This window comes from Pygocentrus nattereri, chromosome 6 (assembly GCF_015220715.1).
Source record: "Pygocentrus nattereri isolate fPygNat1 chromosome 6, fPygNat1.pri, whole genome shotgun sequence".
Taxonomy (NCBI): Eukaryota; Metazoa; Chordata; class Actinopteri; order Characiformes; family Serrasalmidae; genus Pygocentrus; species Pygocentrus nattereri.
This window is the reverse complement of record NC_051216.1, coordinates 26,180,266-26,184,602: the sequence shown is the minus strand read 5'-3', so window position 1 is coordinate 26,184,602 and position 4,337 is coordinate 26,180,266.

Genomic DNA, 4,337 nt, shown 5'->3' with positions numbered 1-4,337 from the left:
TCCCTTTTTCCAGATGGAAATGTTGGCTTACCTGTAAAGAGGGTTCAAATTTCAAATCTCTCTTCTCCTCTTAAGGCTAAGGCGAGATCAAAACCATTGGACAGCTTTTTGTAATGTTGACTGAGAAGCCCTTCACTAACAAAGAAGTCTAGACTGAACAGGATATGGCTATTTTCATGATTTCATGTTGCTATTTGACAAAAATATATTTAAACATTAATTACATTGATTGTTTTGCACACCCTATCACTAAAGTATAACTGTCTATCAAGGCACAAAGTAACGTGTTAATGTGATTACTTTTTTCTGTAGGAGAAGTAGTGTAGTGTAGGGCATTACACTTTAAAGTCTTGTAGTAGCAGTACAGGTCCTGAACTAAGAATTCTGTTGCTCATATTTCTCAGAGAGCCATATTAATTACTGGTGATGTATTTAAAAACATACATTTACTAAGCCAACGTCTGTTAGCCTTGCCTGTAGTTATACGTAATTTGCGCATGCGTGAGGCTACCTGCGACAGCTCACTGCGCAGCTGTGATTGTGAATTTGAGCAGCAGGGCGAGCGCAGGAAGAGCCATTAACTCTACAAGCTGTCGAAATATCTGATGATGTTCGTGTGAAAGTGATGGATAAAGCTTCCCTGCTGAAGAGGAGAGCGACCCGACTTCACCTCAACAGACCAGACTGGACATTCAGTAAAAGCCCTGTAAGGTTGCTGTGAGTTTGCGTGTTCCCCCCGTGTCTGCGTGGGCTTCCCCCCACCGTCCAAAGACATGCAGTCAGGCCAGTTGGAGATGCTAAATTGTCTCTAGGTGTGAGTGTGAGTGAATGTGTCTGTCTGCTCTGCGATGGACTGGCGACCTGTCCAGGGTCCTGCCTTCCGCCCGGTGACAGCTGGGATAGGCTTCAGGACCACCGCGACCCAGAAGGAGAAGCGTCTTAGAAGGTGTGTGTGTGTGTGTGTGTGTGTGTGTGTGTGTGTGTGTGTTGATTTTGAATGACTGGTGTTTTAGGGTTTTAAACGACGTTAGCATTAGCCGTTCACAGCCGCTGTTCAGTGCCAGGTCAGGGACACTGACGGGCTAATGGTCTCTAAACACAGAACCGAAAGGGCTGTATGTTCCAGTCGGTACAGGTCTGTGTGGGTTTGGAAAGTAACACAGAAGTAAAGTAATGACCGCAACTAGGATCGCCGCCCACACTGTTAACTGCATTAACTGGAAGATTTTTTGGTTTATCTCATTTACAGAAATCACCGATACAAATCCAGTCAGCCATGATTTCTAGCATAATATTAGTTACTTAGATTAAGATCAGTTCATTTAAGTCGTACAGGCTGAAGAGTTATTTGCCCCAAAAGCTCCCCAGCATTCTTAGCGGTTTTGTTGGTTTCTGTTCATTAAATCTTATTTTTCTAATTTAAAACAAGTTGTCTTTGCAAGTTGTTCTTTTTGTGCCATACGGTCATGTGAAATGAGGAGTTTAGCATCTTTCTTGTTTTTGTTATTCTCCTGATTTTGTGTTCGAGTTTACTTGGTCAGCCTGGAGCCGTTTTAGCCGTGAATGCTAACAGAAGGGTTCTAGCCTTATCTAAGCCATTTACTCATTGCTGTTAAACTCCGGTCAAAGTAATATAACCGAGTCAATCAATTAGGTCAACCTAATTAATTTAAGACTAAGCAGAACTTGTAAAACTAGAGCGCTCCCAGCTCGATGGACATCGTTTTGGGCAGTTGGAGTTAACCTGCTGCTGAAGTGTGGATCAAGCTTGGTCCTGTTAAGTTCTATACTTTTTTTGTCTAGTCAGCTAGTTTACTAGTGCAACCAGGAGTTTATCCTAGATTTTGGTCGTCTGTGCAAATATAAATGAATTCCTTTCTTGGGCGCAAATTGTCCCAGAATGCTTCACACTTTTTTCATGCGTTGGCTTTGTTCGACCTGCTTTATTCCCAGTTAAGCCATGCTCGCACAAAGAAAGGGCTTGACTGGCTCAGATTGTTTAATGTGGGGACAGCTGACTGGGAAAGGTGCTCTGTTGGTGACTTGTTAAGGTATTAGGCAGCACAGCAGTACTATCCCTGAAACGATTAGACTCAGTAGCTGAACTAACATCTATCTTAGACTGCACTCTGAGCTCACCTGTCAGTCCTCTGAATTTGGTAATAAACCAAATCACCCACGGAGTGTCCAGGAACGTCACAGGGCTGAGGTGGCCACCTCAAACCTCAACTCTGGATGGTCTGATAGGCCTGTTGGGACTCCGTGGAACCATAAAAAGGTTGGTATGATCTTTACTACACGATGTCTGTTCAGCTCCGTCTCAACTTAAATAAATAAATAAATAAATAAATACATCTCAGCAATTGGAAAACATTCTGCAGTGAATGTCTACATTTACCTAACTTCTAAACTGCAGACCTCTTTGCAATGTAAAAGAGTCTCTAAGCCGGCAGTAAACCTCAGAAGCAATTAATCTGCGTTAAATTTCAGCAGTTGTAATGTGTTTAACAATATACGCGGCTATTAGTGAGGAATGGAACCCTCGTCCAACGGTTCTTTATTTTCTGCGGGGTGTGAAGAGCCACATCTAGCTGGTTGACTCCATCCTAAATCAGCACTGTGCACACTTTGTGTTGAAACAGACTAAAGGAAGCATATATTTAAAAGTTATTTAAGTAAACATTATTACAAGTCGCCCATGTGTTCCATAATTTCTCGAACTGCTAATTGAAATAGTTTCCATAAATAAAAAAAGCGCCTCGGCCAGGAAAGTCAGATAGTTTGTAGGTTCCAGGAAACGTGCGAGGATTAGGCGAGTGGCATGTAAATCTTCCTGAGCAATTACCTTTCAGTCTGGCAGAATGATTCATTTGTCTGTCTGTTTTTCCTCGGGATAATGATGTAGTGTGACGCAGTGAGGTGGTAGACATCTCGCTGTTGGCTCTGAGATGATGCTGCCCGGTTCATTAAATGTGCCCGACCAACACTTTCTCACAGTGATGCATAGTGAGACTCTGCATACACTAATAGAAGATGGTGGATGGGTGTTCAGGGCTTGCTGCAGTGTCTCAGTGGAGTCTGTGGTCGCTCCCACCTTTTCCCATTTTAAAGTGATTTACAGTTAGAAAAATGCTCCATATTTTATTAGACTTTCTACAACGGCGGTAGAAATAATGTGGTCTTATTTTTAAGCTGTTTAGGGTTTTCGAGTCTCGTCCATCAAGATGTTGTACTCGTTGTGCCAGATATCATATTATACATATTATTAAATCACTAATATGCAGATCATATATATATATATATATATATATATATATATATATATATATATATATATATATATATATATATATATATACACACATACACACACACACAGACTACTCACAAAAAGTTAAGGATATTTGGCTTTCAAGTGAAATTTATGGATAACGTAAAAAGTTCATGCTACAGTGATACTATATCATGAAAGTAGTGCATTTAAGTAGAAGTATGCAATGGAGATTTCTTCATCTTAAACAATTTATTGAAACAAAAGCCAACAACAGTAGTGGGTATAACAACAAAAAATGTCAATGTCTCAGTAATTTGTCATGTGCCCTTGAGCATTAAATACTGAGGCATGGCATCCCACTCTTCTTGAAGGGCGGCCCTCAGGTCATTGAGGTTCTGGGGTACAGGGTTACGAGCCTCTACACGGCGAGTCAATTGATCCCATAGGTTGTCTATGGGATTCAGGTCTGGAGAAAGTGCAGGCCACTCCGTTTGAGGTACTCCAGTCTCCAACAGCTGTTCCCTAATGATGCGACCTCGATGAGCTGGAGCACTGTCGTCCATGAAGATGAAATTAGGCCTGTGTTATTCATGCAGAGGCACAATGACTGGATTAATGATGTTATTCAAGTAGTATGGGCTTGTCGCTGTATCATTCATAAAGTGTAGGGCAGTTCTGTGTTGACTAGACACACCTGCCCACACTGTAACACCACCACCACCACCTTGCCGTTAAGCTCCTTGTTAGAGAACAGCAAGTTGTGCAAAAAGTACTGAAATACTGAACAGCTGGACACGTGCATTCAAAGGTTTTGAGAAGGTCACATTAAGTTCACGTGTAAAGGTTAGAGTGCATTTTATGTTCATCCTGAAATTTCACCCGAAAGCCAAATAGCCCTACCTTTTTATGGCTTTTTATTCTAATTTGAAATGTAAAAATCGCGTTAGAAAAAGGTGCAAATATGCCATTTTCTTTTCAGGAATTGAGTGTCGTGGACCTTTAATACTCATTTCATGTACTTAACTGGACATTAACGAAGAATTTAAGGGGAAACATGTTTGAA